We start from the raw sequence: 26,271 nt of genomic DNA on the forward strand, positions 1-26,271 counted from the left end.
ATTAACTATCCCACAGTCTATAAAATCTCATGAACCACATCAACAGATTTTAGACACAGATTTTGTGCAAAATGTAGCTTCTTTTACATCAACAGTAACACAAATGCAGAATCAACAATCTCCTGCCCTGGATATTAAGATCTGCCTCTGAAACTAAATCTCATAAGCAAAATCCAGGTTGGGAAATCTCAGAAACTAAAATACCCTCGTGTGAAGGTTCTCAGCTCACTTTGAATCAGAGAGGTTTATTCCCAGCACTTGATCTACTGTTTCCCCACATGCTAACATGCGGATTATCTCAAGATTATCAGTGTCTTAGCTTACATATGTGTGCACATGGAAAAGGCTAGAATTTGCCATTTTTAAATGCCAGGGGTGAAAAATCCATTCTGATCTTCTTCATCACAGTAAGTTCATTTCTATATCTGTGCAAACAGTTCTTCAGCCTATAAAACTATTGATGAGTTGCCTCTGCCAGAGATTAAGAAGAAAAAAAAAAGGACTATATTGTCTACCCAAACTTCTCGTCTCTAACCTTAACTTCTTGTTCTTCTCCAAGCTCATGTAATGGCAATGATACAGTATTGCATTCACACTTGAGACATAGCTGCCTACCTCAAACTTGCAATGTTGCCTGAAATCCAACAATTACTGATGTTGCCACCCCATCATCACTTGATCACTTGATCACTTGATGATCAAATGGCATGAATGACTAGAAACCATTCTAATGTCTAACTGCAAGTTATGAAAAACCCATGAATTTAAATGGAAATAAGACACTTTTTGGAACTATCCATTTCAGGGCCTATAGATCCATAAGAGCAGCAGACCCAGAATTCTCTTTCTTGGTTGTAGCAGGATAGCTGGACACAAGACCCACAAAAACAGTGTGACAGTAAAGAAAAGGAACTACTTAGGGACCCCAACAGTCTCCTCAGTCAGTCAGGACACTACCCTTGCTTTAACAATATAGTGCTTCTGTTGTGGTATTTCAGTTGAAAGCAATAAATCTTTCTTTTACCCTCTAAGAAGACAAGTTTATAAGGGTTCATCCAATTTCTTTTATAGTCTAAATTATCCTGTTCACAGATGAAAGTTACTTATTTAATGAGAAACGCTTAACTTAGAAAATTATTTTTGATATATAGGTCTTTGGGAGAATTTTGACTTTTAACAAGAAAGAACACTTGGAGTTGAAATCACAGGATGTAGATTCTAGTTTCTTTTGTGTTAAACTGTCACCTTGGACAAGGCCATAACCTCTCAAGACCTATACCTCTAAAGTAAAATTCACGGAATAAGTGGATCTGAAGATACCTTCTATCCCCTTCCTTCTCAACAGATCACTTTGCCCATAATCTAATGAATTTGAAGCTATGAAATGATCTCCTTTATTCCTATACCTCAAGTTACTCTGAATATTCTCCCTGGAGGTCTGTGTTTCTCTCAATTAGAAGTATTCTTCTTTCTTATCACAGGTAAATTTTCCACCCTATCTCTTGACCTCATCCCCTTCTGCCTTTTCTGGAAGATTGTTGCTGCTTTAACATGACCTATACTTTTTCGCCTCTGTGCTTCTGCTAATACAGATTGCCATTCCATTCATCAGAAAATCTTATTTAAGATTCACCATAAATATCACTTCTTGCCTCTTGCCTTTTCTGAATCTTGACTAGGAGCAATGCCTTTGTCTTGTGTACCTCATCAGCTTATATTTTATTTATTTATTATGGGGCTTATTTGTATTGCAGTGATTGCATTCTTGCCCTGTCCTTTCTGGTAGATTATAAACTACTTATTTCTAACTCAACTTTGTACACTTAACAATGTCTCACACATTTTATAATATAAGCATTCAATCTGTACTGAGTAATGATGAATAAAATAGATTGAAAGTCTCCTCATATACTGATTCCATATTCTGGTTAGTAAAAGCTAACCTCTATTGTCTGCAGACCCTACCATGAAAGAGGTACATTTTAGAAAAGCATATCTTTATTACTGAGCAAAATATCTGATAGTCACAGATTCAATTCCAAAAGAATCACTTCTCAATGTATATGTACCTAATCCACTTTTCTGTTTGTCTAGTTTAGAGACGTTTTCAAAATCCCATGTGGTAAAGTTGTGACAGGATGAAAATGATGAGCTTAAAAAAAAAAAAAAAAAGACTATTTACAATCTTAGGAGAAAAAAATCACAGTAGGTGTGGAAACTTTGCGAGTGGTGACAGGATATCCACCTTAACCAAAATTCTCATGCACCTTCAAGCAAGAGAAAAACCCTTAGATTTTACTAGTTTACAGAAATTAAGCTTTTTTCCTGATTGGGAAAAAAGTTATCTATGACAATTACCTTTCAATTTGTAAGCTCCAATATATAATAGTTGAATAGAAAATAAAAACATCAACAATAAGAGAATAGGAAATTAAGAAATAATAAAAACTGAAAGGAAATGGCAATCACTTGATTTTTCTTGCCCAGATTCTTTAGTGATTTTGTAGCAAGGCTAACTTAGCTAATGATCCCAAGGTCCAGGGACTGTTCTGTTCTTTCACACTACTCATGGGAGCCCTGCAACTTCTACACTCAAATATTTCTGAATACTTAGACTCCTGGGACAGTGCACTCAAATGTATAACATTAAGCTTCCTCTCTTGATCTTTTTTTAACTCTTTGCTTTATTTCCCCAACTAAGATTTATTTTATTTCTTCTAAGTCCACTTATTGTTAATCACGACTTGCCTTACTCCTCTTATAAAAGCAAACATGATCTTTAGCTCCACTTCACCTAAACTTGCAATTTAATTAATATTAGTTAATACATCCTAAAACATTTCTTCTGCAAAGTCAGTAAACTCTTTTCCATTGACTTCTTCATTTGGTGACTATTTATTGATCTCTTGCTATATGCTATTCACTATTCTGGATGCTGAGAATATAGCAGTGGTCAAGTCACACAAATTCCTGCTCTCAAGAAGCTTAAATTTTAGTGGGAGAGACAGATAACACAGACACATACATGTCAGGAGGTAATAAGTGTATTAAAAAGAAAAAGTGAAGCAGAGTAAGACACTAGAAAGTGCTGGGAGAGAGCACTATTTTCAGTAGCATGGTGAAGGGTGAAGTGGGGGAACAAACTTTACGAGAATCTAGAAGAGGAACATTCTTGGGAGGAAAAAAACCTAACTGTCAAAGCCCTGAAGCAAGAGCTTGCTTGATCTGGTCAATGAACAACAGTGGATAATTAGAAAACTCTGCAGCTCATCAGCGGAGAAGGCAATGGCAACCCGCTCCAGTACTCTTGCCTGGAAAATCCCATGGACGGAGGAGCCTGGTAGGCTGCAGTTCATGGGGTCGCTAGGAGTCAGACACGACTGAGGGACTTCACTTTCACTTTTCACTTTTATGCACTGGAGAAGGAAATGGCAACCCACTCCAGTGTTCTTGCCTAGAGAATCCCAGGGACCGGGGAGCCTGGTGGGCTGCCGTCTATGGGGTCGCTCAGAGTCGGACACGACTGAAGCAACTTAGCAGCAGCAGCAGCACCTCATCAGACTGCACCAGCTAAAGTCTTCATTTAATTAAGGTTCATAAACTTTCTACTATTTTTTTTATTACTTTCACAACAGAAATGGCCAGGTAAAACTCAAAATCATCTAAACTATACCACCCCTTTGATAATTATTGCTGATAACCACTAAGTATTTAGATAGTTCCAGATGAAGAAAACTTGACTCTAAAGCATCCTAAATGTGACATATGACTTTGTGTGAGAGTAATTTATTTCCTCCAAAGTCACCAGTTTATAATCTCTGAGAAGAGTAGAAGAGGAAAAATGAATGAATCAGGAGCAAAAACCTAAAGAATAAAGGACAGACAAAAAAAAATTAGATCAATGGTCAGAGGAAAAAGTCTGAAAGTTAGGAAAAGAATCAAAAGAAAGTATGGTATTAGAGCATTCAAGGAAAGACAGAGTTTAAAGAAGGGAATAAGTAACAGTTCCAAATTTTACAAAGCACCAAATAAGAGCAGGACCAGAGCATTGTTTAGATTTGTCAAGAAGGTCACTGGAGATCTTTGCCAATTCAATTTATTTAATACCAAAGTAGTATTAAAAACAAAAGTGTGATTTTAGTGGCGACTCTATTTTGTTTGTCTATTTCCCAGGGCCTAGAAAATAGTACCTGAGCTGTCCACATTCAATAAATATTGAAGAGCAAACAGGAATATGACAAACACAAAATAGAAATGTGCTTTGTGGTTTTGGTCAAAGAGAGTATATGTTGGTGTGGTGATGACAATAGCAAAACTAGTAATATTTTGTGAGTCCTTAAGATATGACAGGGCTTCCCAGGGGCACTAGTGGTAAAGAACCCAACCTGCCAGTGGAGGAGACTAAGAGACGTGGGTTCAATCCCTGGGTCAGGAAGATTCCCTAGAGAAGGCAATGGCAACCCATTCCAGTATACTTGCCTGGAGAATCCCAGGGACAGAGGAACCTGGCGGGCTACACTCCACAGAGTCGCAAGAGTCAGACACGACTTGGTGACTTAGGACAGAGGAAGATGTGGCAGGTACTGCACTGAGTGCTCTGTGGTGCAATATACAGGATGCACAACTTTTCAGAGTAAATACTATCATTATCTTTACATTATAGCTGAGGAAATAGGGGCTGAGAGAGGAGAATGTAACCACTTCGTAAGTGCCAGAACTGAGATCTGAAACAGGACGTGCGAGTCAAAGAGGAAGGAAACTAAACACATCCACAATCTCATCTTAATCAATTATAGGTATTATGGGACATATTCCATCAGGAACATGAAACAGGAAAGGAGTATAAATTTAGGGATGAAGAGGTACTTCTCAGATGCAAGAAGGGCCAAGCATGAGTGTTCTCGGAGTGATGCCAAGATCAGCCTCGCTGTACGTTTTATAAATGGACTAGAAGAGACTGAGTAATCTGATGTTTCAACTTTTGCAAATGACACATTAAGCATCTCTAGGGTGTGAAATGCCAACCTGACAAAAATAAAACAAAGTATACTTAGAGAGTGACGAGCTCCAAGTTCACAAGACCCAAGAATGGGATCTGGCAACTCCATGAAGCAGGTAGGTGTCTCTCCGCTTTCCATTTTGGTACTGCTTCCATTTTCAGTGTGTCCTACCATCCCCTGATCTGTTGAGGCCCTTGGATGTGGTGACCTATCCCAGGGAAAAGCTAAGGTTAAAGGCTCCAAGGACCCACCAAGCCAGGCAAGGACCCACTAAGCAGGCCAAGCAATTCAACCTGATCAAGCCTTGGGGTTCAGGACAGGTTATCAAGCCCTGTGGACTAGGAAGAGCCCAGCCTGGCATAGTCCCCAAAGGACCAGATGCCAGAACACTGCACAAGGCTCCACCTACTCAAGGTGGACACAAGCCTCTCTGGCCCACATGCCTGGCTACTCTGCATGGAGATGATGAACCTGCTGGACTCATTACTACAACATATGGCACAAACCAAAATACAGGATGTTTAACAGCTTCTCAATCTAAATGGGATTGAAGGTCAACTAGAGTTTAACATGACAAAGAAAATTGTTTTCAGCTATCAAATGCTTCTTGAAAAGATATTGTATATACAGTATTATATCAATAGATCACACCCCTGAAGTGCATGAAACTCCTCATATAAACTATTTAGTAGCTATCAGACCTCATAGTAACAAATTTGTCTCTTAACACTTCTTGATTTATAATTCACATTCACCTGACTTCCAGAAACCAAAAATCCTTAAGTTTTGGGAAACTAATGTGATTAGAGCATCTTCAAAAAGTGTTCAGTAACAATATCCCTACTGAATTTAAACCAAAATTAATAACAATGTTGTTTCTATTTCATTGAATTCATATTTTTAAAAAATACAAGAGATAAGTACTCTTATTATCCTGATTTCACAGATAAGGAAACTGAGATTTTGAGAAGTTATGTGACTTATCCAAGACCACGTGGCTATTAGTTGGTGGAACAGCTACTCAGAACTTAGGCAGTTTGTCTCCAGAACCACAATCTGAACCAAAAAACACTCTATATTGCATCCATTCTCTTCTACAAAAATAAAACATCATTATTATACAAGTCCTTTTACATTAATCTGCAAAGTCATCCATGTCAAATCAAATCCTCAAATCTAGCACAAGTAGATACTACATAGGTTAAACAAAATGAAAGCAAAAACATAAAAACAAGTCGCTGTCCCATCCACAAAAGCATCATTATGAAAACGTTCATAATGTTCATCTATATTTTGTAGCTTATTAAGAAAATACTAAAAGCAGTACTGTATACAGTTTTCCTAATAAAAATGGCATATGTGCCTTAAATACCAAATCTTAAATTTAGGGATCACAACAAACTGAGGAAAACCCTTAAAGAGATGGGACAACCAGACCACCTTAACTGACTCTTAAGAAACCTGTGTGCTGGTCAAGAAGCAACAGTTAGAAATGGACATGGAACAATAGACTGGTTCAAAATTGGGAAAGGAGTACATCAAGGCTGTATATTGTCACCCTGCTTGTTTAACCTCTATGCAGAGTACATCATACGAAATGTTGGGCTGGATGAGGCTCAAGTTGGAATCAAGATTGCCAGGAGAAATATCAACAACCTCAGATATGCAGATGACATCACTCTAATGGCAGAAAGTGAAGAGAAACTAAAGGGCCTCTTGATGAAGGTGAAAAAGAAGACTAAAAAAGCTGACTTAAAACTCAACATGTAAACGACTAAGGTCATGGCACCCGGTCCCATCACTTCATGAAAAATAGACTGGGAAACAATGGAAACAGTGAGAGATTTTATTTTCTTGAGTTCCAAAATCACTGCAGATGATGACTACAGCTATGAAATTAAAAGATGCTTGCTCCTTGGAAAAAAAGCTATGACAAATCTAGACAGCATATTAAAAAGCAGAGACATGAATTTGCTGACAAAGGTTTATATAATCAAAGCTATGGTTTTTCTAGTAGTCATGTATAGATGTGAGAGTTGGACCGTAAAGAAGGCTGAGTGCCAAAGAATTGATGCGTTTGAATTGTGGTGCTGCAGAAGACTCCTGAGAGTCCCTTGGACAGCAAGGAGATAAAACCAGTCAATCTTAAAGGAAATCAACCCTGAATATTCATTGGAAGGACTGATGCTGAAGCAAAGCTCCACTACTTTGGCTACCTGATATGAAGAGCTGACTCATCAGAAAAGACCCTGATGCTTGCAAAGATTGAAGGCAGGAGGAGAAGGGGACAACAGAGGATGAGATGGTTGGATAGCATCACTGACTCAAAGGACATGAATTTGAGCAAACTCTGGGAGATGGTGAAGGACAGGGAGACCTGGTGTGCTGCAGTCCATGAGTCTCAAAGAGTCAGACACGACTGAGCAATTGAACAACAACAACATCCTCTTTCCATCTGCTCTCAAATAGAAGGAGTGGTTTCAAGACTGAAGAGCACCATTAGAGTCACCAGAGGTCATGTGGAACAGTTCTCATCAATAATATTTCCATATAAAACAAGAGCAACTACTCTGCAGAGACAAAAATTCTATCTAGAAAAAAGTCACCAATGAAAGGAAAACAAACCCAAAGCTGCTCTAACATTTTCACTAAATTTTACATAAGTAAAGACCACCAAACACTAGGCAGTAAAAGCAGTGGTTTGTAGAAAATAAACTTGGAAGAAGTCAGATGTGTGGAGTCATATGGATATACAATTTAATATGTATGCCTGATATTAAACACCATTCACACATTCTACACTTCTCCTACATAAAAGAAGCCATTTCAAACTGTTTAATATTGGGAATAGTCTTTATTTTTTTAGAGTCACATTCTGAAATATTTATGGGTGATGTGACTTGCTTCAAAACACTCCATATTGGGAAAAGAAAGCAGTGGAAGGAGGAGCAGAGAAACAGAATGGGGGACAGAAATAAGAGGTCTCACAATATGATTGTCTTTATGCTTTATTGACACTGTTCTAGTTATTTATGCATATATCTGACACGTCCCACAATGATTTTTTTAACCTGTTGAAGAGTTTTTAAAGTATTATCCTACTTGTGTTTCTATTGGTATAATTTGTCCACCAGATAAAATAATCTCTGACCACAATTTAAAATTCAGAGTATGAGCAGAATACAGATGCCATCACTAAAGCATGGACAGCTTATCATCTGCCTCTCTGAGTTCATGGAAAGCCTGGGACACCTGGGTCAATGTCACAGGTTTCATTTTTTTAAGGTATAGTTTGATTTCTTTTGCTCCTCAGCTGTATAATTCTAGTCTCAGCTAGCCATTTTAAGAATTTATTTTGTCCTGTAAAGCAAAGCTTGATGTATAATTCTTGAATGAGAACAGCAACGACCAATAAAAGACTTCATTATATGTGACAGTACCACCAAAAGATGGTGGAATTTCAGTAGGAATTGCTGAGTTTAGTTCCAATAAACTTTTTTTTTATTAATTTATCTTTTAATTGAAGGATAATTGCTTTACAGAATTTTGTCGTTTCTGTCAAACATCAACATGAATCAGCCATTAAACCACCATGTTTTGGAATGTCCACTGATGTGTTTCATTCTCCTTCAAGTCTTCTCATCCAAAGCTCATATTTTACATGTTAATTTTGGTTCTCCTGATTGTTCTCTGACACCAAACTGCAAAGTTCCCAACTTTGCTTCTATTAAATAAATACAAATGGCATTTGTGTGGTGAAATACAACTTATTACTGAAGTGCTTCTCAGTTGTTAACCAAATTTGTGCAAAAAAAAGAAATTTTTTCAAGGTATGTTGATTAAGTAAACATAATGAAATTTGCTCACTGAAACCAGCAAACCAAAAGGACAGTAGCATTTAATTTTATTTTATTTTACAACCTGTTTTACAAACATCACAATACTATCTATCTCAGAAAACAGCCCTCATTGATTTCATTAAGATTTACAGGAATTGCTACATATGAACATTTTGTTACATATAAATGAAAAATATACAACAAAAAGAAAAATTAAAATGATCTTTGAGTTACCCATACTCTTATTTTAGATTCACACACAGAAATTAGAATTTCCTTTCAAAATGACCTTAACAATGGCATTTTTTATACTTTCTCTGACTCAGGATAGCTTACTGGGGTGGGATGAAGAGGGGAGGGAAAGACAGCAATGGATTTCATTTTGAGGGAGCACTTTTAGCCTGAGTAGCGATATCCTTTCTCTTAAATGATAACTTGATAATAATTTAATTAGGTACTTGCCTTTCTGTCAATACACAGGATTGCTGTGTATTTAATCAGAAGGGAAGTCCACTGGGCCAAAATTTCTAAATTACTTCCCCTTACTATAAGAAACAAAACCTCAAGTTTTTTTATCAAGGGAAATAGATAAACTGCTTCCAAGTTCGACAAGCCAGGGTGTTGTAGGGGAAGCAAGGAACTGCAGAGAGAAAGAGGAGCTGCAAACACAAGCGCCTTCTCTGACCCCGGCTTTGTGGTGCTTCCAGTCACGGGGCACATCATGAATCCTCAGAGCTGTGAGGTGGGTGTCATTACCCTCACTTGAAAGACGGGAGACTAAGGGTCAGAAGGTGATCCAGGACTGTAACACAAGTGCATCTGATTCCAAAACTTCTCCTCCTACTCCACTCAACTGAAAAAAAGGGAATATGTGCCATCATTTTGCTATAACTTAAAATAGCTCCATGAACAGGCCAGTGCTTTGCCACAGAAACTCAACTCTAGACAAACACACACAGTCCAGGGCCTGCTGATCCTACACAACCATTCTTAAGGACAGCAAACGCATTCTAATTCCTACTCCTTCCTAATTTACAAGCATGCAGAAACCAACTGTTTACAAAGGATGATAAAGTAGTTGTGTAACTATCTTGCAAATAATCTCATGAAATAGATATGCTAGTAAAGAACTACTAAGCAAAAAACAATCCAACGAATCACAGTATCCCCTCTCTGATGTTATTATACCAAAATAAGTGATATGGGAGTTATTCAAATTTTACTTTCTTAGGAGTTGATTAGGAAAAAGCTGCCTAGCACTCAGAACCAGTAATCACAAACTTCACACAGCAGTAGGAACGCACAGGGATTTTCTTTTTTTTTTTTTTTTAATATGTGTCCAGTTTAATAATTCAAGGTTCTTGCCCACGTTAGATAACAATCTCTTTTTTTTAATTTAAATTTATTTATTTTAATTGGAGGCTAATTACTTTACAATATTGTATTGGTTTTGCCATACATCAACATGAATCCGCCACCAGTATACACATGTTCCCCATCCTGAACCCCCTTCCCACCTTCCTCCCCGTATCATCCCTCTGGGTCATCCCAGTGCACAGGGATTTTCAACTGGTGTTTATCCAATGCTGTTTGCTCCATTTGGAATTACAGGAAGACTGTGACAAATACTGTAAACTGGCTCACTCAACACCCAATGCCAACCACCTTTCTCCTTCACCTACCTCTACTTTTAAGGCTGACAAAGCTAGTATTGATTTTCCCTGACTCTTTCATAAGGTGGTGGATGGGAACAGGAGACTCAGGGATGTGTGTTAAGTCTCTGGTGGTGGTTTAGTCACTAAGTCATGTCCAACTCTTGTGACCCTGTGGACTGTAGCCTGCCAGGCTCCTCTGTCCATGGAGATTCTCCAGGCAAGAATATTGAAGTGGGTTGCCATTTTCTTCTCCAGGGGATCTCCCCCACCCAGGAATCAAACCTGGGTCTCCTATACTGCAGGCAGATTCTTTACTGACTGAGCTATATGGGAAGCCCAAGTCTCTGGCCAATATGACAAATAGAAGTCCACTGGTGAAATTTTCAGGCAGCTTTTGATTTTCATGATAAGAGAGACAGATGAAGCTGGTAGCCCCTCTATTGCACACACACTCCATCCCTTTCTGCCCAAAGCTGGAGCAATCATTTTGTAACTATGGAGAGATAAACATGAGGACGAATGTCAGTGAGTCCAAGAATAGTAGAGCAAAACATCAGAAACAGCTTGGGTCACTGAGCAGCAGAACCAGCACTGGCAACTGCCTACCTCCAGTTTTCTAATTGTATGAAAACACTGGATGCCTATTTGTTTAAGCCACTTTAAGTCAAGCTTTCTGTTGCTTGAAGCTAAACATTTCCCTAACAGACAAAACTCCCTGGTAGCTCAGCTGGTAAAGAATCCACCTGCAGTGCAAGAGATACCAGTTCAGTTCCTGGGTTGGGAAGATCCCCTGGAAGGGATAGGCTATCCGCTCCAATTTTCTTGGGCTTCCCTGGTGGCTCAGCTGGTAAAGAATCCACCTGCATTGCAGGAGACCTGGATCGATCCCTGGGTTGAGAAGATCCCCTGGAGAAGGGAAAGGCTATCCACTCCCGTATTCTGGCCTGGAGAATTCCATGGACTGTATAATCCATGGGGTCATAATGAGTCAGACACAACTGAGCAACTTTCACTTAAAAAACTTAGACCACTAAATTTAAAAAACTTAACCCCCTAAATCACTCTGAGTTTGAGTTTTGCATGCTGAGATTGATAATACACTGGACACTAAACTGTGACTGCTTTTGACTTCAGTTCAGTTCAGTTCAGTCATTCAGTCGTGTCCGACTCTTTGAGACCCCATGAATCACAGCACGCCAGGCCTCCCTGTCCATCACCATCTCCCAGAGTTCACTCAGACTCATGTCCATCGAGTCCGTGATGCCATCCAGCCATCTCATCCTCTGTCGTCCCCTTCTCCTCCTGCCCCCAATCCCTCCCAGCATCAGAGTCTTTTCCAATGAGTCAACTCTTCACACGAGGTGGCCAAAGTCCTGGAGCTTCAGCTTTAGTATCATTCCTTCCAAAGAAATCCCAGGGTTGATCTCCTTCAGAATGGACTGGTTGGATCTCCTTGAAGTCCAAGGGACTCTCAAGAGTCTTCTCCAACACCACACTTCAAAAGCATCAATTCTTCCATGCTCAGCCTTCTTCACAGTCCAACTCTCACATCCATACAACATGACCACAGGAAAAAGGGCAAGTCATTTCACCTCTCTGAGCTTCAGTCTTCTCACATTTCTAAAGTGATGTCTGCTCTGCCTACATCACATGATTGTTATAAAGTCAAGTGAAGGACCTGACTCTGAATAAACCCTAAAGTGCATCATGAATATAAAAGTTATATGCTGCTGTAATCTTTAGTTACCACCTCTCCCACTCTCAAATCCTGCAGCAAATATGGCACTGAGTTTACTGAAGAACACTAAAAAGATACTACCAGTCCTGGGAAGTATTGGAAGGACTGATGCTAAAGCTGAAACTCCAGTACATTGGCCACGTCATACAAAGAGTTGACTCATTGGAAAAGACCTTGATGCTGGGAGGGATTGGGGGCAGGAGGAGAAGGGGACGACAGAGGATGAGATGGCTGGATGGCATCACCGACTCGATGGACATGAGTTTGAGTGAACTCCGGGAGTTGGTGATGAACAGGGAGGCCTGGCGTGCTGTGATTCATGGGGTCTCAAAGAGTCGGACATGACTGAGTGACTGAACTGAACTGAACTGAATGTTTTTTTAATTGTTCTTTCCTAAAGGATGTTTATTCTACCTCTCTAGCCAACACAGAATCTATACACCAAAGGGGTTCAAATCTGATGGAAAGACATGATAAGTACGTGTGCTGTGTTCAGTTGCTCAGTCATGTCCAAATCTTTTCAATCCCATGGACTATAGCCTGCTAGAATCCTCTGTCCATGGGAGTTCCCAGGCAAGAATTTCCCAGGAGTGGGTTGCCATTTCCTCCTCCAGGGGATCTTCCTGACCTAGTAATCAAACCTGCATCTCTTGCGTCTCCTGCATTGGCAAGGGATTTTACTACTGCGCCACCTGGAAAACCCATAGGATAAGTGTAGTCAAGGCAAACAAAAGAGGTACTGTAAAGTTACAGATACTCTAAGTGCTACTTTTTAACTCATCTGTTGGTTAGTTTTACTTGATTTAAAAATTTAATTAAAGAACAGCTATACCAAGAAATAACCAATAGTGACTTTGTGACTCAATACAGTTTAGTTCAGTTCAGTCACTCGGTCATGTCCGACTCTTTGCGACCCCATGAATTGCAGCATGCCAGGCCTCCCTGTCCATCACCAACTCCCAGAGTTCTCCCAAACTCATGTCCATCGAGTCAGTGATGCCATCCAGCCATCTCATCCTCTGTCATCCCCTTCTCCTCCTGCCCCCAATCCCTCCCAGCATCAGAGTCTTTTCCAATGAGTCAACTCTTCGCATGAGGTGGCCAAAGTATTGGAGTTTCAGCTTTAGCATTTAACCAACTTCAAACCTCTTATTCTGTGAAAACTCAATAGCATTTTTCTGTTCTTTGAAAAGGCTTAAGATTTAACTCAAAAACTGGCTCCAAGTTACATACATATATTGAATGACTCCCCATTTAAGCTCTCACAGAGTAAATCATAAGTAAACAGATGTTATTTGCAAAGAGAAAGAAGTCAATTCAAATATAACTTGCTGTATAACAGATTTGCAAAGCGAGCTCACCAAAGTCCTAAGACCACAGGGCACATTCACGTGTAAAGATTGAAATGGAAATCCTCACTTAATTGAAACCCTCTATAAGCACATCTTGTATGCCAGTGTGTCCACAAAGCATAGCCATCAACATCACCTGGAAGCTTGTTAGGAAAGCAGAAGGTCAGCTGTCCCAACTTCACAGACATACTGAGTAGGAATCTATATTTTAACAAGATCCCTAGTGATTCACGGGCACACTGAAGTTTGAGAAACACTCTTCCCTGCCCAACTAGCATTTAGATCTGATTTAATATTCATATAAATAACCAACAAGCCAAGAAAACGTAATTACCTCCATATCAGAAACTAGGAAAACATTTTCATAATATTCTGCCTTTCCTACTAGTTTACCTAAACCACAGTTCTTATAATGACACTCAAAATTTTTAGTGACTCCTCATCACCTACCCTATAAAATCTAACGTTCTTAGCTTGATTGTCAATGTCCCCTGTCATCTGAAAGTAACCCCCTTTCCAATTCGGTGCTCCACCCTAGCCCCTTCCCATGCCTAATGCCTATTCTCAAACTGTAAGATCCCCTGGAGAAGGAAATGGCAACCCACTCCAGTATTCTTGCCTGGAGAATCCTATGGACAGAGGAGCCTGGCGGGCTACAGTCCATGGAGACACAAGAGTAGGACACAATTTGGCGACTAAACCACCACCACCATAGAGAACACTACCCACAACAGAACCACCTGAGGCCTGGTCCTTGACCCGCTGAATCATATTCTCTAGGGAACAGAACTGGGAAGGCGTGATCTTAACCAGTTCTCCCAGGTGATTGCTGGGAAATGATCATCCAGCCTTTCAGGACTAAGTCGCTCATCCTCAGGCAATTTCCTCCCAAAGCACCCAAGCACGTGCCTTAGTGCCAACATTGGCCCCATATACATGTCTGTTGTCCACCTCACATAGTATTAACAATTACATGCTTCCATGCCTGTTTCCCATTTGAGTCTCTGAAAATGGGAAATGTGTATTATGTATCCTTGTATCTCCAACATCTACCACAGTGTCTGGCACGGTAAGTGTTCAATATTTGCTGATTTACTGCCTCTTTGTTCATACTAGGAAAAAAGAAACTGAAACAAACTTAAGCTCCATTATTTGAAAACTGCCTAAATCAATTACAGTACAACCATCCAGTGGAATGCTATGTATTCATTAAATGATGATACTATTTATTGATTAGAAGGATACCCCAATCCTTCCTTTTTATAGTGAAAAAAAGCAAATTGCAAACACATTATAAAATAATCTTATGGAATATACACAAAAATGTTAACAGTGGTTATTTCTAAGTGATGGGATTGCAAATGACATTATTCTCTTCTTTGTATTCATTACTTGAATTTTCATAAGTATTATATTTTTATATTTTAAAGCTAGTCCTATTTTAAATGCTTATGGAATGAGTGTCCTTATAGCAAATGATGGCTTCACTTATTCAGCTTCCAAGGACAGGGATTTCCAAGGTTGACAATGATCCAGATGTTGGCAATGATCCAAAAGCTGGTGGTGTTGTTGCTAAGAAAGAACATAGGAAATGAGTAGTCCTTAGCAACTGGCTCTCTCCAATGTTCCTCCTATTGTAGGGGACTTAGAAAAATATTTAAATGTCCTTTAATATCTTATTACATAATACTTTTCTAATAAAAACTGTGGCTTCTAAAGGAAACAATTTTGACTATATCAATTAGCCTCAGCATAAAGAAACAATCATCAATTTTTTTCAGTTGTGAAACTCAGCTTTCACCCTCATCTCACTTTCCCTGTTGGCTCTTCTCTCACTTTTCATAATGCTCACTGTCCAAAATGATTTGTTAAACACTATGTTTTACTTGATTTAGCATGATACCAAAACTGGATGTCCTTGCACATATCAATGACTTTCAGTTGCTATCATCAAATTGGGGCACTGCTTCTGCCATGAGAATAGGTAGGAAGAATGAAAAGATGCCTGCAGATTTTTTTCTTCTACTACAAGGAAAACTTTCAAGCAAAATTCATTTCAGTTAATATTTTACACAAAAATGAAGATGAATTGAAGAAAAATAACTAAAACAAATTATATCTCCAGCAGCAGGAAGAATGTGTCAGTTAATGTGGTATTTTTTTCATTAATTTCAACATTCACCTTAAAAGCAACACAAAGAGATTTACAAAGAGAAAAACACAGAAATAATTTCATTAATCAACAGTTGGAATTTACTACAGTTTGGATCAAATTTGAATGCTTTGAATATATATTCTGCTTGAAGAATCAGTTCAGTTCAGTTGCTCAGTCATGTCCGACTCTTTGTGACCCCATGGACTGTAGCATGCCAGGCTTCTGTGTATTTACCAACTTCTGGAGCTTGCTCAAACTCAGGTCCATCGAGGCAGTGATGCCATCCAACTATCTCATCCTCTGTCATCCCCTTTTCCTCCTGCCTTCAATCTTTCCCAGCATCCAGGTCTTTTCCAAAGAGTCACTTCTTCGCATCAGGTGGCTCCAAACAATTGGAGCTTCAGCTTCAGCATCAGTCCTTCCAATGAATGTTCAGAACTCATTTCCTTTAGGATGGACTGGTGGGATCTCCTTGCAGTCCAAGGGACTCTCAAGAGTCTTCTCCAGCACACAGTTCAAAAGCATCAGCTCCTCGGTACTCAACTTTCTTTATGATCCAACTCTCACATCCATACATGACTACTGGAAAAATCATAGCTTTGACTAGATAGACCTTTGTTGGCAAAGTAATGTCTGATTTTTAATATGTTCTCTAGGTTTGTCATAGCTTTTATTCCAAGGAGCAAGTGTCTTTTAACTTCATGGCTGTAGTCACCATCTGCAGTGATTTTGGAGCCCCCAAAAATAACGTGTCTCACTGTTTCCATTGTTTCCCCATCTATTTGCCATGAAGTGATGGGACCGGACGCCATGATCTTAGTCTTCTGAATGTTGAGTTTTAAGTCAGATTTTTCAGTCTTCCATTCCACTTTTATCAAGAGACTCTTTAGTTCCTCTTTGCTTTCTGCCATTAGGGTGATGTCATCTGCATATCTGAGGTTATTGATATTTCTCCCAGAAATCTTGATTCCAGCTTGTGCTTCTTCCAGCCTGGCATTTCACATGATGTACTCTGCATATAAGTTAAATAAGCAAGGTGACAATAGACAACCTTGACGTACTCCTTTTCCAATCTGGAACCAGTCTGTTGTTCCATATCAGTTCTAACTGTTGCTTCCTGACCTGCATACAGATTTCTCAAGAGGCAGGTCAGGTGGTCTGGTATTCCCATCTCTTTCAGAATTTTCCACAGTTTGTCATGACCCACACAAGTCAAAGACTTTGCTGTAGTCAATAAAGCAAAAGTAGATGTTTTTCTGGAACCTCTTGCATTTTCTATGATCCAACAGATGTTGGCAATCTGATCTCTGGTTCCTCTAAATCCAGCTTGAACATCTGGAAGCTCTTGATTCACGTACTGTTGAAGCCTGGCTTGGAGAATTTTGAGCATTATTTGTGCAGTAGTTTTAACATTCTTTGGCATTGCCTTTCTTTAGGATTGGAAGTAAAACTGACCTTTTCCTGTCCTGTGGCCACTGCTGAGTTTTCCAAATTTGTTGGCATATTGAGTGCAGCACTTTGACAGCATCACCTTTCAGGATTTGAAATAGCTCAACTGAAGTTTGATCACCTCCACTAGCTTTGTTCGTAGTTATGCTTCCTAAGGCCCACTTGACTTCACATTCCAGGATATCTGGCTCTAGGTGAGCGATCACACTATCGTGGTTATCTGGGTGATGAAGATCTTTTTTATACAGTTCTTCTGTGTATTCTTATCACCTTTTCTTAATATCTTCTGCTTCTGTTAGGTCCATATCATTTCTCTCCTTTATTGCACCCATCTTTGCAAGAAATGTTCCCTTGGTAACTCTAATTTTCTTGAAGAGATCTCTAGTCTTTCCCTTTCTATTTTTTCCCTCCATTTCTTTGCATTGATCACTGAGGAATGCTTTCTTACCTTTCCTTGCTATTTGCAACTCTGCATTCAAATGAGTATATCTTTCCTTTTCTCCTTGAAGAATAGCAACAAAAAATATGGATTGTTATAGGTTAATAAACTTGAATACTTCCTACTTGGTTTCCCCTAAAATGTCCTTACTACAAAAAAACATAAACTAAATAGAGTGAAAAAACTTTAAAAGTTTTGCTCAAATATTAAAATTCAGTAAATTGAAATATAAGACTTTTTAAAGCTATTTTTTAAACCTAGCTCAAAATAGTCTCTCCAAAAAAGCAACATGTGACTACAACTTACTGTTCTCTAGGTTCAAGAAATATGGCTGCTCATTTCTCGAGTTTAGAAGAAATACAGCTATTGTCATAAAACCCAAGTATGCAGACACGCATCCTATGCTTCCAAAATGTCCCAGGAGGTGAAAGGGATTCTAAGCAATAGGGAGACAGAATGAGTTCTTCTCTTTTGTTCTGCAGTGTCCACATGACTCAAGCTAGTTCCTTTGCTTCTCAGAATTTCTGACTTTCTTATCTGTAAAAACAGGCACTGGGCAAGATGATGTGTAGGTTCTTTCCAGATCAAAAAAATTTAAGCTCTAATTATACACACTCTCCACACACATACAAACTGAACACATCATATTTTATAATATATGAAAGCTACAAATAAAAGAACTTCATTTTTGCCGGTCTTTCCCACTAAATTTTTGAAAAAGGGAAAAAGATACAATTTCATCCTTTAACAATTATTTCACTTTTCAGATATTAGCATCATCCCTTATTACTCATTAGTATTAGTAAACCATGCCTTTTTTTTCTCTAGCCCTCTAGCTATAAGGAAATCTGTATCCCAACTATTGAATCAGCAAGAATCACGACATGAACTAAAGGCAGAAAAATATCTAATATATAATGATAACTAGTTTTGTATTCCAAAAAGGTAACTAAAGGCAGAAATTTCAATTTCCTAAAATATTATATTCCAACGTAAAAGACAGTTCAGTTATCAAATCAGTAGTCAAAACTAATATTCACTAGAACTTTTGGTAATCCATAGGCTTGATAAACCATAGGCTTGGTAATCCAAGGCTATGCCCCAACCAGTAACACTGAAGAAGCTGAAGTTGAATGGTTCTATGAAGACCTACAAGACCTTTTAGAACTAAAACCCAAAAAAGATATCCTTTTCATTATAGGGGACTGGAATGCAAAAGTAGGAAGTCAAGAAATACCTGGAGTAACAGGGAAATTTGGCCTTGGAATGCGGAATGAAGCAGGGCAAAGGCTAACAGAGTTTTGTCAAGAGAATGCACTGCTCATAACAAACACTCTTTTCCAACAACACAAAAGAAGACTCTACACATGGACATCACCAGATGGTCAACACCAATATCATATTATATTCTTTGCAGCCAAAGATGGAGAAGCTCTATACAGGCAGCAAAAACAAGACCAGGAGCTGACTGTGGCTCAGATCATGGACTCCTTATTGCCAAATTCAGACTTAAATTGAAGAAAGTGGAGAAAACCACTAGACCATTCAGGTATGACCTAAATCAAATCCCTTATGATTATACAGTGGAAGTGAGAAATAGATTTAAGGGACTAGATCTGATAGACAGAGTGCCTGATGAACTATGGAATGAGGTTCTGACATTGTACATGAGACAGGGATCAAGACCATCCCCATGGAAAAGAAATGCAAAAAAGCAAAATGGCTGTCTGAGGAGGCCTTACAAATAGCTGAGAAAAGAAGAGGAGCGAAAAGCAAAGAGAAAAGGAAACATATAAGCATCTGAATGTAGAGTTTCAAAGAATAGCAAGGAGAGACAAGAAACCCTTCCTCAGCAATCAATACAAAGAAATAGAGGACCAAAACAAAATGGGAAAGACTAGAGATCTCTTCAGAAAATTAGAGATACCAAGGGAACATTTCATGCAAACATGGGCCGATAAAGGACAGAAATGGTCTGGACCTAACAGAAGCAGAAGATATTAAGAAGAGGTGGCAAGAATACACAGAAGAACTGTACAAAAAAGAGCTTCACAACCCAGATAATCATGATGGTGTGATCACTCACCTAGAACCAAACATCCTGGAATGTGAAATATAAAGTGGGCCTTAGAAAGCATCACTACAAACAAAGCTAGTGGAGGTGATGGAATTCAAGTTGAACTATTTCAAATCCTGAAAGATGATGCTGTGAAAGTGCTGCATTCAATATGCCAGCAAATTGGGAAAACTTAGCAGTGGCCACAGGACTGGAAAAGGTCAGTTTTCATTCCAATCCCAAAGAAAGGCAATGCCAAAGAATGCTCAAACTACCACACAATTGCACTCATCTCACACGCTAGTAAAGTAATGCTCAAAATTCTCCAAGCCAGGCTTCAGCAATACATGAACCGTGAACTTCCAGATGTTCAAGCTGGTTTTAGAAAAGGCAGAGGAACCAAAGATCAAATTGCCAACATCTGCTGGATCATGGAAAAAGCAAGAAAGTTCCAGAAAAACATCTATTTCTGCTTTATTGACTATGCCAAAGCCTTTGACTGTGTAGATCACAATAAACTGTGGAAAATTCTGAAAGAGATGGGAATACCAGACCACTTGACCTGCCTCTTGAGAAATCTGTATGCAAGTCAGGAAGCAACAGTTAGAACTGGACATGGAACAACAGACTGGTTCCAAATAGGAAAAGGAGTACGTCAAGGCTGTCTATTGTCACCCTGCTTATTTAACTTATATGCAGAGTACATCATAAGAAACGCTGGGCTGGAAGAAGCACAAGCTGGAATCAAGATTGCCGGGAGAAATCTCAATAACCTCAGATATGCAGATGACACCACCCTACGGCAAAAAGTGAAGAGGAACTAAAAGTTTCTTGATGAAAGTGAAAGAGGAGAGTGAAAAAGTTGGCTTAAAGCTCAACATTCAGAAAACAAAGATCATGGCATCTGGTCCTATCACTTGATGGGAAATAGATGGGGAAACAGTGGAAACAGTGTCAGACTTTATTTGGGGGGCCTCCAAAATCACTGCAGATGGTGATTGCAGCCATGAAAGTAAAAGACGCTTACTCCATGGAAGGAAAGTTATGACCGACCTAGATAGTATATTGAAAAGCAGAGATATTACTTTGCCAACAAAGGTCTGTCTAGTCAAAGCTACGGTTTTTCCAGCGGTCATATATGGATGTGAGAGTTGGACTGTGAAGAAAGCTGAGTGCCAAAGAACTGATGCTTTTGAAGTGTGGTGTTGGAGAAGACTCTTGAGAGTCCCTTGGACTGCAAGGAGATCCAACCAGTCCATCCTAAAGGAGATCAGTCCTGGGTGTTCATTGGAAGGACTGATGCTGAGGCTGAAACTCCAGTACTTTGGCCACCTCATGCAAAGAGTTGACTCATTGGAAAAGACCCCGATGCTGGGAAGGATTGGGGGCAGGAGAAGAAGGGGACAACAGAGGATGAGATGGCTGGATAGCATTACCAACTTGATGGACATGAGTTTGAGTGAACTCCGGGAGTTGGTGATAGACAGGGAGGCCTGGTATGCTGCAATTCATGGGGTCACAAAGTGTCGGACACAACTGAGCGACTAAACTGAACCGAACTGACTATTTATGCATGATGTTACCAACCCCCCATGACTCTCTGAGGAAGTACTGTAACCATTCTCACACTATAGCCGAGGAAAGTGAGACTCCCTGACATTAACTTTCCAAGGTCATAGGCTAGAAAACACCAGATTCATGACACAACCTCCTGAACTTTTCCTCTGAACCTCTTGCTCTCTCTGTGACATTTCACACATTCATAAATCTTTGTTTCATATAAAGCATATTTTCACCTAACTTAAATTCAATGGTTGTTCTTAAACAATTACTTGGGAACAAATATTTAAAACATATATGACAGAAAAGGGTTGATTTCATATCTCGATGTATTTTAGGTCTTTACAAATTATAAAAAGGAAAGACCAACAACTCAGTAGAAAATCAGAAGAAAAAGACCACCAGAGAGTTAACAAAGAATCCAATGCAAATAACTTTGAAATACTCGAAATAAAATGGCTTAATCTCAGTCAATTAAATAATTGCAAATAAAAATAAACTTTGTTTTCTCACTGTCTTACTAAGAAAACTTTAAAAATTGATCATGGGCTAAACTGACCTTGGTTTAGGGGAAAGTTACTCTCTTGCACCATCATGGAGAATACATTGGTTAAAACTTTCAGGAAGGGCATTTTTACATATGTAGCAGAACTGAAAACTTACAGTATTGACACACAATCCTACTAAAATTTATTATTTTCTTTATGTGGACAAAGAAAAAAAAAAGGTCATTGTGTAAAGGATGTTCCTGAGGGCATTAGCCATTACAGGAAAATACTGAAGACAATGCAAAGGCCACTCTCACAAAATAATTAAACAAATTTTGTGTACCTCATACAACAGAACGCAACAGTCCAATGGAAAACACTACATTTAAAAAAAAAAAAAAAGGCAGAATAGTACTGTACCCTCCTCATTAGTGTATAGAAGAAAAAAAGAATGTTCTAAGATCTACGAATGACATAAGATCTGAGCTAGTGCTTAGTGCCAGAATACTAAAATATTTCTGGAAATATACCCAAGGAATTCCCCTTTAGAGAAGGGAACTGGGGACTCAGCAACCTGGCTAGGAAGGAGGACTTACATTTCAATTATTTTAAAATTTAACACTATTTGAAAAGTTTTATCCTCTTCATCCCTGGCCAGCTACATTCCATGCTGCTAAGTCACTTCAGTCATGTCTGACTCTGTGCGACCTCATAGACGGCAGCCCACCAGGCTCCTCAGTCCCTGGGATTCTCCAAGCAAGAATACTGGAGTGGGTTGCCATTTCCCTCTCCAATGCATGAAAGTGAAAAGTGAAAGTAAAGTCACTCAGTTGTGCCCGACTCTTAGCGACCCCACGGACTGCAGCCTACCAGGCTCCTCTGTCCATGGGATTTTCCAGGCAAGAGTACTGGAGTGGGTTGCCATTGGGTCGCAAAAACAGTCGGACACAACTTAGCAACTAAACAACAGTGCCTAGTGATTATTTGTGGGTTGCAAGCAGCTTCCATGCTTACATTCAACTTGGTTGATGCAACAATTCAGTTAGATAAAATAATATGTGTTAAAGCATTTTGCAAACTGAAGAGAATATATAAATGTACAGTTTAGGAAGACTTTTTATTGCCTCAGCACCTAGAGCTTCATGCTAAACTGTGCTTACTGGTAAGCACAATTCCTCAATAGACACTGCATAATGAATTGAAGAATTCTCTTTTTAAAAGTTCATCTGGGTTTTCTGGTAAAACTGAACAAACTTTTTGGCCAACCCAATATTTTTATTTCTTTGAAGCATTTCACCATACAAGAAAGAAATGAATATGAATGTCTTGGAAAATCTTGTTAAAGATAAATGACATTTAAAATGACTATCTAATTAGATGTGGGAGAGACAACTATAAAAGGGAGTTGGAAATTTGCTCCTTTTTAAGAAAATTGAAACTTAAAAACACAGAAAACACAGAGGGTATATTTTATGCAAAAAAGATAAGATTCACTTGAATTAATAATCCACACACAAATGAAAGTCCTTGAGTTTATATCAAAAGCTAGGCAAAACTACACCTATTTATATGTTTCAAGTTGCAATCCTTAACATATTTATGATTCTACTTTTGTGATTTCCTGCTTTGCTAAGCTTTTTCAAATAGCCAACCAAATATGGATAATGAGAACATCAGATAAGAAGGCTTCTGTGGTATTATATCACTCAATTGTACTAAAATCTAGTTTCTTTTCTTGTTCCTTTACCAGTGGGTGGCAGCTTGTGAAAGAGAGTGAATAGCTAATAGATAACATATATATCTGTGTATAGTGTGAATAAAATTTTAGTCCTCTTAAAAAATAAATAAATAAATAAATAAATAAATAAATGCAAATATCCACCCAGAAGCCAATACCTTTAAGCAGTGCGTCTCAAACTTTTCCCACTAAATTGTCCGTAATGTCAAAGAAACTGAGCTCCTTCCCCAAGAAACCTAGAAGATCCTCAAACTTTAACTACCTCCAAACCTTTTTGGTAGAAAAGTATTATTCTCACAATCCTTCTAATAAAATCGAAATTCCAGGAAGATGTACTAGATTAATCATGAGGCCTTACCCAAGGGACAGGGATACACCCACTTGAGAAATTTGACCTTTAAAGGGTATGTGTTAACATCTTAGCAGAGGAGACCTTAAATATTGGATGTAAGGCAAGGAATACAAAAGCAGGAGGGGAAAAAACTGGGATCAAACACTTAGTGATTTAATCCTCAGAATCACCATTCTTTTAACCAGTTACTGAACTCCTACTGCAGGTAACAGCAGCAGCAACTGCAGGTACAGTTTCCCTTGCCCTCATGAAGTTAGTTTTTAATTCTAATAGATACTGGACAATTTGTCCTTCAAAGAGGTTTTAATCAATCAATTAATTCTGCACTGATGGTGTATAAGAGTGCTTCTTGAAGGGCAAGTCAAGCATTGAATCAAATATAATTAGATCGTGGGACAGAGGACAACTTAGACATGAGTTTAGAAAGAACTTCTTTAGCTAGGTAGTCAGTGAAGGTTTATCTGAGGGAGGGACATGTGAGCTGAGAACCAAACTGTGAGAAGGGATTAATCATACAAAAATGGAGAAGAGTGTTCCAGGGCAAAGGTGTGAGGTAGTGTTACCAGACTCAATGGTCAGTCACTTGGGGTGTATAGCTAATGAACATGCCAAGCACTTTTAATCAAAGCAAAAGCATTTATTCCTTGTGAAAAATAAGGAGACAAAGAGATAGCTTTCAAAGCACTATCTCCCTGAACAGCAAGATCAGGGAAGTTATAAGCTAAGCGTGCATGCATTTTCATGAAAGGGTGAGAGTAATCTCCCATGCAGACGTGGCATTCTCAATGTGTCCATGCAGTGCAACCACAGGCTCATACCCTGCATGTGCAAAAATGGCAGCAATCTCTGCCCTCGGGGGTGGAGATTTCACCATTAAAATTAGGCAAAGGTCACTCTAGGTTGACAAAATCCAGGCACCACATTGAGTGAAGTCACGGGACCCAGCAAAGGTCAGTATCATCATTCCTTAGGCTCCAGTTATTCTGGTGGTTAAGTGCTAGAGAGGGTTTGGATCCTGCAAAATTGCTCAAGAATGTGCTTCAGACTGGTCTTTACCTTCAAAACAGAACTGGGACATTTTTTGACTGATTTATTATCTCTTCTATGGTTACTTCTCTAACCTGATAACAGTCATTTGTCCCTGCATTTTTTGTTCTTCTCAAAATCATTAATCACTGAAACCTATTTTTATTCCATGTGAAGACAGAGGAGCTCATAGTTCATGTTTCCTCCATCATCAGTAAAGAGAACACAAAGGGGTTCTGAAATTTACGATCTGATTCTCAGCCTAAACTTGTCTGTAGCACGTCTTACAGCTTCTCTCATTGTCTTTTATTTTACTGCTGTAAGATATGACATACTCTGATTTGACCCCTTCCCTTCCTGTGACTTCCCTGGTGGCTCAGACAGTAAAGGGGAGATTTGCCTGCAATGCGGGAGATTTGGGTTCGATCCCTGGGTCAGAAAGATCCCCTGGAGAAGGAAATGGTAACCCACTCCAGTATTCTTGCCTGGAGAATCCCATGGATGGAGGAGCCTGGCAGGCTACAGTTCATGGGGTTGCAAAGAATCAGACATGACTAAGTAACTTCACTTTCACTTTCCACTTCCTTATTATTCTCTCACTAATAGTAGCACATGCTTGGTACATTCAAGGGACAAAAAGGTGGCCATGTTTCATGATTAGAGCAGGAAGACCTGTGGATGATAAGTTTAGAGAGGCAGGGGCCAAACCACAGAAGGCCTTGTAGGACAAGGTAAGAAGGTGACACTTACTTTTATCGCAATGGGCAGCTACTGGATGGTTTTAGGCAGGAGAGTGATGGAATTTCACTTAGTTTTTTAGAAAATCATCCTGTTTACTATGCAGGCAATGTTCTGTAGAGAAGCAAGACAGAAATAAGAAGACCAATCTGGAAACAACTGAAATCATCCAGATAAGAGATAATGGTGACTTGAATTGTGGATTTAATAGTGGAGATAGAGAGAAGGTTCAATTTAAGAATATATCTCAGAGCTGTGCAACTTGGTGTTAATTTGGATATGAAGTATAAGAAAAAGAAAAGAATGGTGAATGAATCCCAGATTCTCAGACTGAGCTATCTAGTGGATGGTGGTAGCATTTATTAAGATAGGGAGAGGATCAGGAGGGATGTTCTATTGTGAACACTGTGGTCAAGACTCCTAGTTGCCTCCCAAAATGCACTAACAACGTCTTTCTAAGTGACCAAACCCCAATTTTATTCCAGCTAAAAGACTACAATTCCCAGCCTCTTTCTACTGCTAAGCGAGGTTATAGAACTAAATTGTGGCCAATAAGAAATAAGTGAAAATGCTTATAGGACTTCTAAAACAACTGAGAGCTAACTTGGCTGGGAGTTTCATCTTTTTTGCCTTATATGTCATCTTCCTTCATATTGCCTGTAATAAGGAAGATGGCTGGACCTATA

At 39.0% G+C, this 26,271-nt stretch overlaps 1 protein-coding gene and 1 long non-coding RNA gene across 2 annotated transcripts in view; both read right to left on the minus strand.

The window, feature by feature from the left end:
- PLCL1 (phospholipase C like 1 (inactive)) overlaps positions 1-26,271 on the minus strand; it is a 370,926-nt gene that overhangs the window by 266,518 nt on the left and 78,137 nt on the right. The gene's annotated exons all lie outside the window — the stretch shown is intronic.
- LOC120854655 lies at positions 1,605-3,310 on the minus strand. Its single transcript, XR_005719035.1, has 2 exons — positions 2,564-3,310; positions 1,605-2,521 (listed from the first exon to the last, which is right to left on the minus strand). It is a non-coding gene; the product is annotated as an uncharacterized LOC120854655 (long non-coding RNA).

This window comes from Oryx dammah, unplaced genomic scaffold (assembly GCF_014754425.2).
Source record: "Oryx dammah isolate SB20612 unplaced genomic scaffold, SCBI_Odam_1.1 HiC_scaffold_27, whole genome shotgun sequence".
Classification (NCBI taxonomy): Eukaryota; Metazoa; Chordata; class Mammalia; order Artiodactyla; family Bovidae; genus Oryx; species Oryx dammah.